The following is an 11,499-nucleotide window of genomic DNA, read 5'->3' as shown; positions in this document are numbered from 1 at the left end:
TAAGAAGGCTTGAGTGAAATTCATTTGAGCACGACCTGGACTGTGTATATTTTGGGGTCCCCATCACCCCTAAACCTCGCCATTTATGGTTCCCTGCTGGGGAAAAGCTGCTGATCTCAAGTTCTTCTGCAAAAACTGGAAGCCGCCTCTTAGGTCCTGTTCCACTCGAGTTTTGCAAGTTCTGGGACCCTGGACCGGCCAGCGGCTTCTATGAGATTTCTCGTGGACTTCTGTAACGAAATGCTGGAAGGGCTATCTCTGAGGAAGTTCCACCAGTTGGTGGCTCCGTTTGTGGAGCAGCTGGTGGTCACCGTAGGGGGCAATAGTAAGAAAATAAACCCTAACATGCCACAGGTGCTGCGACTCCAGGATTCACAAGTCCATGGAAAGAATTTATATCTTAATTTTGGCCTAACTGAAGACCTGGGGATTTCTGACAGTTTCCTATTGCCAAAGCATCTCCAAAAGGAAGTGAAACTCCCAAAAGAAACAAGCAACCCATAAACTTGAATCTACCTCAAGGTTAGATGGACAAGAAGTTCCTGGCTCATCTTCAGCCATTAAAACCCCTGAGCTTGGGGAAGAAGAAAAGGAGTCTCTTAATAAACCTTGGTGGCTAAATACTTCTCACAATTTGAAGCCTTGCCTTTGTTTCCATTTTGGTATGTTTGGTAGCTTTCGGGCAAGTGAATACTCCAGAGCCACAAAAGCCAACAAGAAGGGAGACTGGAAGGACCCCTTCCCCAGGTTGGTTCTGCTTCCTGGCATTTTATAATTGTTGGATATCCTGGTGCTTGGTACTCATGGTCAAACCATCTTCAGATATCATCTCCAAGGAGTTTGATTGAAGAGAAGCCTTGGAAGCTTTGAAGCAGGCTAACCCTGTCTGCTATACTCTTCTGGACCAAATAGTCTTTGCAGGATTGGGAAACATCATAAAGAATGAAGTTTTGTGCTTGGCCAAAATCCATCCCCTTTCTTTAGGTTCTTGCTTAACTGCTTTGAACCTTCAGTCCTTGCTGGATCATGTAGTGAGTTTCAGTGTTGACTGGCTTCAGAAAAAATTGGAGGGGAAACCACATCATCATCTGCTCTACCATAAAGAGCAGGGTCCTGCTGGAAAGCAGTGTCCAGGTTATGAAGGATAGCTTTGGGTCTCCAAATGGTTTTCAGAGACCTACCTCGTGGTGCCCCCATTGCCAACCAAAGGTGACACCAGAAGAGCCTAATGAAGTTCAGGCCGCTCAGGAAAAGTTTCTCTAACGTACTTCATACACCTGTAAAAAGAGACTGTGTTTCCCTCTTTTCTTTGGTGCCAGTTGATCTATGTTAAACTGGGTGGGGCTTGTACAAAAGGGAAAAGAAGAAAGTTCAGATGGAAGTACAGACAACAAGAAGAGTTTTGAAGGTAAAATGTGGAATTATATACTTTTTTTAAAGCAAGTGCTCTGAAATGTAAGTTTACATTTTCATGCAATTCTCTTTTTGTGTCCTTTCTACATAGAAATACTTCCTTTATGATATCTAAGTTCAGAATAAAAAGGTAAATGAGATAGGGCTTATTCGAGAAGTTTCTAAGGTGTTTGTTTGGGACCTTTTTTCTTGAGAGGTTTCTCTTTTTGAAATGTCCAGTGATTAATAAAAGGTGTAGGCAACTGGCTCCAAAAGAAAATTACTTTTGCATGTAGAAGTTTATTTGTTAAGAAAGATACCTTGCTAAATGTTGATATTTCATTTGCACATTTAAAAGAAGAAAGGGATATATTTTGACAGAGGTTAAAAGAAAAATATCTTAGGGTCAAAGTTCTGCAGTTAAAAAACAGACATTTGCAAAATCATCTGTGAATCTAATGGATGTATCTGAGATTCCTTTGAGGTTTATTTTTTTTCCTGTTTGATGTTATTTAAAAATTGAAACATTAATATTTACAAAGCCCCTGGTCAAGATCTAGTGCCTATCCTGGTATTGATCTTGAAGCACAAAAATAAAACTTAACCTTTTACCTTTGACTATCTTGGTTTTTTTGCCAATAAAAATTGAAGGCAATGTTGAATTCCAAAAAACAATGTGTAGGTATTCTGATACTCCTTATTCTAACTTCCTAGATTAATTTTAAAAACTGAAGAAATTCATTTTCTTGATCAACGAATACAACTACAAAGAAAGACTGTTAAGGCAGCCATCTGGTACTGGAAATATTGATATTCTCTTTCAGCTGATATGTGTGCAAATATACACATATATATTATATTTGTGTATTTGTGTGTGTGTGTTTATACAACATATCATCTATAGTTACATATACTCCTATTGTGAGAGGCAATGTGATGTAGTGTCGTAGAACAGTCTTATAATAAAGAATACCTCAGTTTAAATCCCACTTTGGAAAAGTAATAGTTATGTTACACTGAGGAAATTAGCCTATAAATGATCTAGATAATTCAAAAGTTGTAGAACGACTTCTAATCTCCATGGGGACCAAAACATATTGGTGATCAATGCCAAAAAAATCACCCTATACATTAATGAAATAGTCTATTAATATCTTGTATTCTATCAAGCAGTAATTGTGGCATAGGCTATGCACACCGAGACAACTAATGATAAGAATCACACCCCCTACCACTTCTGTGGAAAACAATGAGCTTCATAGAATGAAACAATATGGATAGGCTGTGTGATTTGTATTTCATACGTCATTACAATATCTTTCCCTCTTAAACTCACTTCTCTTCTTAACTTTTGTATTTCTTTCCTTATCCTTTCAGTATCACAGTTTCTCAATTTCTTCTTTACCACCCATTCACCTGTTTCATGTCTCTTCAAAGTTTGCATAGATTTCTTAATTACAACATACAATTGACTTTTCTCCATCTTCATCCCCCTTGATATTTTATTCGTATTTAACAGTTAATATTATTATCAGTCTTAAGGGTTAATAATATTGTCATCAGTATTTAACACTCTTGACCACCACTTTTTCCTGGATAATTGTCTCTCTGTGCTCCAGAAATAATCAAAGTATATTACTAATAGTGTCTATCTACCCATAGAGTAGAAAAACAAAAGAAGAACTTGGAAATAAAAAAATCTGAAGAATCAAAAGAAAATTATTTCTATGAGGAAGAAAAAAGATATTTGTCTAAGTAGGCCATTGCAGATGCAGAGAAAACTCAATGACTGACTTAGAAAAAAAAAAGAAGAAACTTCAAATGCCAAAGGAAGCAAAGGTCAAATTTAGGAATATGACATTGGCCTGTAAAAATAGAGTCAAATAAAGCTTCAAAGGGTCTGAAACTCCCTAAGAGAAGGAAAATACAAAAGACTGATTTTTTTTTTGTTTTTGTTTTTGTTGTTGTTGTCGTTTACGGGGTAAAGCTGATAAACGAAGAGAAATGACTTTTGCTTGTAATGGATGGGATGATGACAGCTGACAGTAGAGAAATGGCAGAGCTGATGACTTCTTAGTTTGCTTCTGCTTTCCCTTTGAAAGAGAAGAGACATTTAAACTTGGAATGGCAGGTAGAGATCAATAGCAAGTTACTAGCAAGTGTAAGTGATGGGTGGGAAGAGCGAAGATGACAGAGTAAAAGTAGGGACTTGCTTGGGCTGTCTCCCCAATCCTGCCAAATACCTGTAAAAATGACTCTAAACAAATTCTGGAGTTACAGAACAAGAGAATGATAGTGTGAATCAAATCTGCAGCCCAAAACAACTTGGAAGGTAGATTGGAAGCATACATCTTGCCAGATTAGGAGTGGAGCAGAGTCCAGCAAGAGCTGTACTGGCACAGACTGGGCCTGAACAGGCCTCAGGGCGACTAAATCATTGACAGCCGTGGCAGTTTTCAGACTTCTTAACATCAAAGTAAAATTGTCCCCCTGAGGTATTATATTCAATTTTGCTGGGTAGGTGATTCTTGGTTCTAATTCTACCTCCTTTGCCCTCCGGAATATCTTTCTCCAAATCTCTGACCCGTTATTGTAGAAGCTACTAGATCTTGTGTTGTCCAGACTGTGGCTCCACAATATTGGAATTGTTTCTTTCTGGCTGTTTGCAATATTTTCTCCTTGACCTAAGAAGTCTAGAATTTAGCCATAATATTCATGGGAATTTCATTTTTGTGGTCTCTTTCAGGAGGTAATGTATGTGTTCTTGTCATTTCTATTTTCCCCTCTGCTTCTGGAATATCAGGGCAGTTTTCTTTGATAATTTCTTCTTTTATTAATTTTTCCCGACATGTTTATTAATAAGTGAAAGTTTTCAACATTCATTTCCACAGAATTTTGAGTTCCAAATTTTCTCCCCATCTCTCCCCTCATTCCACCCCAAAACGTTGTGGAGTCTGGTTACCCCTTCTCCCAATATACCCTGCCTTCTATCACGCCTCTCCTTTCCCTTATCTCCATCTTCTCTCTTTTCTTGTAGAGCAAGATAGATTTTTTACCCTATTACCTGTATTTCTTATTTCCCAGTTATATGCAAAAACAATTCTCAACATTCGTTCATAAAACTTTGAGTTCCAAATTCTCTCTCTTCCTCCCTCTCCACCAATCCACACTAAGAAGGCAGACAATTCGTTATAGGCTATATATGTGTAGTTTTGCCAAAGACTTCCATACTAGTCATGTTGTGTAAGGCTAACTATATTTCCCTCCATCCTATCCTGCCCCTCATTTATTCTATTCTATTTTTTGACCTTGTCCCTCTCCAAAAGTGTTTGCTTCTAATTGCTCCCTCCTCCCATTTGCCCACCTTTCCATCATCCTCTCACCTAATCTATCCCCCTCTCCACTACTTTCCTGTACTGGCATATCTATATTCATAACAAATTGAGTGAGGATGTTATTCCTTCTTTAAGTCAAATGTAATGAGAGCAAACTTCACTTTTTCCCTCTCAACTCCCCCCCTTTCCCCTCCATTGAAAAAGATATTCCTTGCCTTTTTTTTTTAGGCATCATCCCTTCCTATTCAACTCACCCTTTGCCCTCTGTCTATATACAAATATGTGTGTATAATTCCTCCAGCTACCCAAATACTGAGAAAAGTTTCAGGAGTTACAAATATTATCTTTCCATGTAGGAATATAAAAAGTTCAAATTTAGTAAGTCCCTTGTGATTTCTCTTTCCTGTTTACCTTTTCATGCTTCTCTTGATTCTTGTGTTTGAAAGTCAAATTTTCAATTCAGCTCTGATCTTTTCATCAACAATGCTTGAAAGTCCTCTATTTAATCGAATGTCCATTTTCCCCCGGTTATACTCAATTTTGCTGGGTAGGTGATTCTTTGTTTTAACCCTAGTTTTATTCACTTCTGCAATATCATATTCCATACCCTTCAGTCCCTTAACGTAGAACCTGTTAGATCTTTTGTTATCTTGGTTGTATTTCCACAACAATAGAATTGCTTATTTCTGGCTGCTTACAAAATTTTCTCCTTGACCTGGTAACTCTGGAATTTGGCTACAATATTCCTAGGAGTTTCTCTTTTTGGATCTCTTTCAGGAGGTTGTTGGGGGATTCTTTTGATATGTATTTTGCCTGCTGGTTCCAGAATATCAGCACAGTTTTCCTTGATAATTTCATGAAAGATGATGTCTACTTTCTTTTTCTTTTTGACCATAGCTTTCAGATAGTTCCATAATTTTTAAATTGTCTGTCCTGAATCTATTTTCCAGGTCAGTTGTTTGGCAAATGAAATATTTCTCATGATCTTCTATTTTTTCAATATTTTTTCTATTGGTTTTGTTTTGTAATTTCTTTGTTTCTCATGAAGTCATTAGCTTCCATCTGGTGCATTCTAAATATGAAAGAACTATTTTCTTCAGTGAGCTTTGAACCTCTTTTTTCCGTTTGGTCAATTTTGCTTTTTAAAGCATTCTTCTCTTCATTGGTTTTTGGACGCTTTTGTCAATTAACTTAGTCCATTTTTAAAGGTGTCATTTTCTTCAGCATTGTTTTGGGGATCTAGTAGCAAACTGTTGATTCTCTTTTCATGATTTTCTTCCATCACTCTCATTTCTCTTCCAAATTTTTCCTCCACCTCTCTTACTTGATTTTCAGAATCCTATTTGAGCTCTTCCATGGCCTGAGACCATTACCTATTTATTTTGTATGTTTTGGACGCAAAGGCTTGACTTTTATGTCTCCCTGTAATGGTAACCTTTGTTCTATCTTGTCTGAAAGAATAGAAGAAAATACCCGTTCATCAAGAAAGTAGCCCTCTATAGCCTCATTTTATTCCTTTTTTTTTGGGGGGGGGGGATTTTCCAAGTCAGTTACTTGAATTTTGAGTCCTTTCTCAAGAGGGGAGGTATACTTTGGGAACCTGTAAGTTCTCATTTCCTCCAAAGTATATAGTCAAAGGAGAAGCATTTACTCCTCTCCTAGCCAGCTCTCTAGTCTAGGACCTAACAAAAGTTTTCTGCCCAAAAATCTGTGAGTAAAATTCCCTTTCCAGAGCCTCCACCAACTCCACCACACCAGCCTGCACTCCTGCACAACCCAGGAGAGTCACTCAAGGATGAGACTCAGATCCACTGCTTTAGGTAGAGGGATCTAACAATGGACGCTGCTGCTTCCACTGCTGCTGTTACGGCTGCTGCTGCCGCCTTTGTCTAGGCCTAGGGACAGACCCTGCTCCCTTCTCACTCAGGTGAAAAAGCTTTCTCACTGATCTTTCAAGCTTTCTTTGGCATTCGAGGTTTGAGAGATTTGAGAACCAGAAGGGCTTCTGGGAATTCTGTCCCCCAGTCCTGTTCTGGTCTTGTTCCTGCTGATGCTACATGGCCAAGGCTGGGCTGGACTCCATGGGCTGCACTCCACTCCATGCCCCATGTGATAGACTTTTTTTTCTTGGCTTTCTAGGCTACCTTGGGCTGGAAATCTCTTTTGCTCTCTCACTTTGTGACTTTTGCTTCTCTAAAATTTGTTTAGAGCAATTTTGTTAGGTACTTTATGGGATGTGGCGAAAGATATAGAGTAGGTGCATTTTTCTACTCCATCATCTTGGCTCCACCCCCAGAAGTTTCTGTTTCTGAGTACTGTTGTCTTTCTCCCTCAAATAAATTTTCACTTTTCTTAATGCTTGGCCTTTTGAACCCTTTGCCAGAAATCTAGCTCTGGAACCATTAATGTCAGCTGTGTAGAAATTATTCTTAATAGTTTCAGTCTACTTTTTCAAGAGATTTGTTTTTTTCTGACATCCTAAATATCACTGCTGGAATTCAAGCAAGCAGAGTTGGCAAAAATCCAAAACTATTTGTCGTATAATATATATGAACGAACATACAAAGACAATATTTAAAATATAATTATTAAAGCTGTTAGTGTTACCTGCTATAAGTATGAGGATGAGAAATAGGAGTACATAACTTTTTTCCCCTCCATTTTTCTATTAAGGCACTGCTTAATGTGATGTAAAGTATACAGGCAGATAAAGAGGAAAACTGTATTAAAATAAAACATAATCAGCGAAACCCTGCCTTAGGATATTCTCATACTTATATCTCAAATGCTTTCTGACTGGTTATGGGACACTGTAACTTGTTTCTCGTGTTTGTTTGTATTATTAATGAGTAGAATACTTAATGGTGTACTGGTCAAGACAGAATTTTGCATATAATCTCCACTAAAATCATTGCTCAGACTCATATTTCTTCTTTTCCCCATTCACCAACAAAATTACAAACTTTGATTCACTTGTCCATTTGTTCCCATTTCTTGCTTGCTTGGTATCTCCCCTTCTTCTGTGCAGCCACACAATTCAAGAGGGATTAATTAGTGGTGTGTATAGAGTATTTGACCTAGAGTCAGGAAGACCTGAGTTCATCTCAGTTCAGAGACTTCCTAATTGTGTAATCTTGAGCATATCACTTAACCTCTGTTTGCCTCAGTTTTTTCATTCACAAAATGGGGATAATGATAACACTTCTAGGGTGAGCTGTGTGGGGTGTTCAGGAGGACTAGAATTTCTGGTGTTAGGGCTTGCCTGATACTTTTCAGGGATGTTCATCCAACTTTGGTGTACACCTCACAGCCAACTCTCAGTTGTGCTTTTAAAAACCTGTAGCATGTTCAACAGCTACACCCTGGTAAGACTGTCTTGGCAGATGGTCTAAACCAAGTTGAGGGTGACCAACAGGCTTTAAACTCATTGGTGATTTAGGGGGATTCATGTGAAAATTTCCCCAGTAGAATGGGCAGGTAGAAACAATTGGTTCCAGCAGAAGCTGAAGAAGATAAAAATTGCTAGGAACTTGGTCAAACATCAGAAATGTCAATGTCATCCACTGTATACCAGGGCATCACCTGTCATATTGGCATTTCTCCTGCCACTGGATTTCAATGACTCTAAAAGAGAGAGTAAGGTTGAAGAATTTGCATAACTGCTTTATTTACATCCACTTCACATGAAAGTCATTATTTATCCTCTTTGAAGGAAAACAAAATAAATGAAGGTCAAAGAACAACATCCCAGGGATACTGTGAAGATAAAATGACATAATATTTAGAAAGCAATTAACCTAACACAGTGCCTGCATATAACAGACATTTAAAAAATGCAATTTCTATTTCTCCTCGTCTTTTCAATATTAGTGTCAAACAACAACACCAAAAACAAAAGCAACTCTGCATAGTTTGCTCTCTGATAAAGGCTTTCAGTCTCACATTCTGGGAATACTAGATGGAGGGGTTCCCATTGACAGATTTCCCCTTGTTCTGTATTTAAGTCTCTTTTGAGAAGTTCCATAAACAACGTATTAGTTCTCTCTCTCTCTCTCTCTCTCTCTCTCTCTCTCTCTCTCTCTCTCTCTCTCTCTCTCTCTCTCTCTCTCTCTCTCTCCATTTTGCTCCACTTATATTCCTCTTATTGTGTGCTATAGTATAAGTAAGCTGATCAAACACTGACTTACAATTATAGATGTGCTAATCAATAATCATTGACTTTTATTTGTATGCAAATAGCAACAAGAGATCCAGATGATAGTATCTAGAACTTTGGGTTCAACCCATTGGGGTGGGCATAAGGGGAAGCATAGGCAAAATTTTGTCTAATGAAGCATGGACTGGAATCTACACAGATGGAGAAGGTTCTCATCAAGATAACAAAATAAGTTATTTTGATATCAAGATACCAAAATATTTTTTTTTGCTACCGAGAGATCAAGATAAGATTTTACCCCAAAAGCTTTACAATATGAAAGGCAACTTCCCAGTCCCTGACACTTTATCAATACAACTCCACTACATCTAGTTTGGCAATGCTTCTTAACCTGATTTTGACTCTGATATTTTTGAAACCTGTGATAATACATTTCTCCAGTTTTCTTCAATGAAATCAAAACTTATAAGTTTTGTATTTGTATTTACATAAATTTTTAACAGCCTTAAAAATTTTGGTACGTAGAACATCATGAAAATTAACCAGTTAATGATTTTCCAACAAAAGTCAAATAAATGGATTTTGCTACTCCATTTAATTTTAGTTTTCAAAACCTTACATTATTTCAGTGAAGTTTTTTGCTTCCCTATGTTGGTGTGGATAATTACGAATTGATTATGTATTTTTTTCATTTGTCATCAGTTAGCAATACCATTATGTGTAATGTTTCTAATGGCTAGTGAATATTCATTCTTGTATTGCTACAATGTAAACATCATAATATAAGAAATGAATTGTCTTCAGTTAATAAATGATTCAGTTTTTGAATGTGTTACTTAAATTTGTTTTATGCACTATCATTTTTAAAGAGTCCTTTGGAGGTAATGTTTTTTTTCTCACATATTTTGCTGCTTTATGAAACTATGTTTTATTTATTCTCTTGCTCTCTTTTTTGCAAGGAATTGGGGATGAGTGATTTGTCCAGGGTCACACAACTAGTAAGTGTCAAATGGATTTGAACTCAGGTCCTCCTGATTCCAGGACCTATGCTCTAGCCACTGCAGTACCTAACTACCCTGTTTTAAAATTTCCTAGTTCACCGTACACTAAAAAGAATAGGATAGTCTCCACTACAGGAGCTGCATCCCAGAAAATTCTCTTATGGAGAAGAAACATCTATTTGAACAGTATTTTCATATTCTTAAGAAACAACAAAATATTTCCCAGATATGATATCATTTGACCTGACTAAAACTTGAGCTAATGATATTGTGTCCAGTGAAATCTTATTAAGTTGATTAAGGATATCTATCTATCTATCTATCTATCTATCTATCTATCTATCTATCTATCTATCTATCTATCTATCTACATATATACATACATACGTATACATATATCCAATAAAAAATTTGGAAAGACAGAAGAAAATCGTCAAGGAACTGTGCGATAGAAAGAGAAGATGGGCTGTACATATAGCTAGCGGCAAGAGGTGACATGTAGACAAACATAGTGTTCCACAAGTGTCTTGAAATTGGCAGAAAAGATGTCTTTGGGGTACTGGGCAAACTTGCAGTAGGACTTGAACAAAAGTGACATAGAATGAATAGCATGAGATGACTTGTAATCTCCATTACTTGAAGGAACTATAAGATTCTTTTATAAAAATAAATTATTCATTCAATAGCATAATTAAGTATGCACTTTATTCCCATATTTATACTAGACACAAAGACAAGAAGAGAAAAAGGGAAAAAAGTGCTATAATTCTTGACCCCAGGAAGATTACATGATATTAGAAGAGATCAGCAGATACACAGAACAGCAAATCAAAAAGTGATTTCTGAAAAACATCGTAGTGTAACACTTTGGGAACTTCCTTTAAAGCATGCCATTTTAGGTAAATTGAAACAAGTCAATACTTTTACAAAATAGATATGAATAGAAAATACGTTTCAGAGAAGTTGTGAAAAAATATAGGAGCAGATAGAATTTTTTATAAAGACAAAACACCAAGTGTGTCACTTTAACTGAAATTTAATGTGTATGAAGGAGAGTGATACTTTATAGCTTGAACAGAAAGACTTGAAAGGGCTTTAAATTTTGCCAAACAAAGAAGTTTATACTTGAACTATAACCAAGAGTGAACCTCAGCTTCTTGAGGAGGGGAGTGGTATCTTCAGATCTGTTTTGGGAATAACAATTTTCAGGATACACTGGAGTAAGAAAGATAAATAGAAATGTTATTGTAAGAGGCTGGGCAATGGTAGTGGAGTATTCATGGTGTAACTGGAGAAGATATAGATTTGAGAGATAGAAGAGATAAAGCTTAGTAGCTGATAAGACTTAAAGTAGAAAGGAGAAAAAAAAGTAGATCATGATTTTCAGCTAACATATCTGTGTAACTGAAATAATAATGCTGTCCCTGAGAGAGCCAAGGGAGTTGACAAGAGGGAGTAGCTTTGAGAAAAAAGAGAAAATAAATTCTATTTTGGCTCTATTCAACATGAAGTGTCTATGAATTATTCATTTGGAAATGCCAGAATGGACAGAAAAATGAGGTCAAAAGTGAACATAACATGTATAGTCACTTTTTCCCCCAGAGTTTGCCTGTGT

The 11,499-nt window shown here is 36.9% G+C and overlaps 1 pseudogene; it reads left to right on the top strand.

Annotated features, from left to right (window-relative positions):
* The first annotated feature begins 240 nt into the window (after positions 1-240).
* Positions 241-1,263, top strand: LOC140512208 (endonuclease 8-like 2 pseudogene; annotated as a pseudogene).
* Positions 1,264-11,499: the final 10,236 nt, after the last annotated feature.

The sequence above is a fragment of the Notamacropus eugenii genome, chromosome 6, assembly GCF_028372415.1.
Source record: "Notamacropus eugenii isolate mMacEug1 chromosome 6, mMacEug1.pri_v2, whole genome shotgun sequence".
Lineage (NCBI taxonomy): Eukaryota > Metazoa > Chordata > Mammalia > Diprotodontia > Macropodidae > Notamacropus > Notamacropus eugenii.
This window is presented reverse-complemented; position numbering and strand designations above follow the sequence as displayed.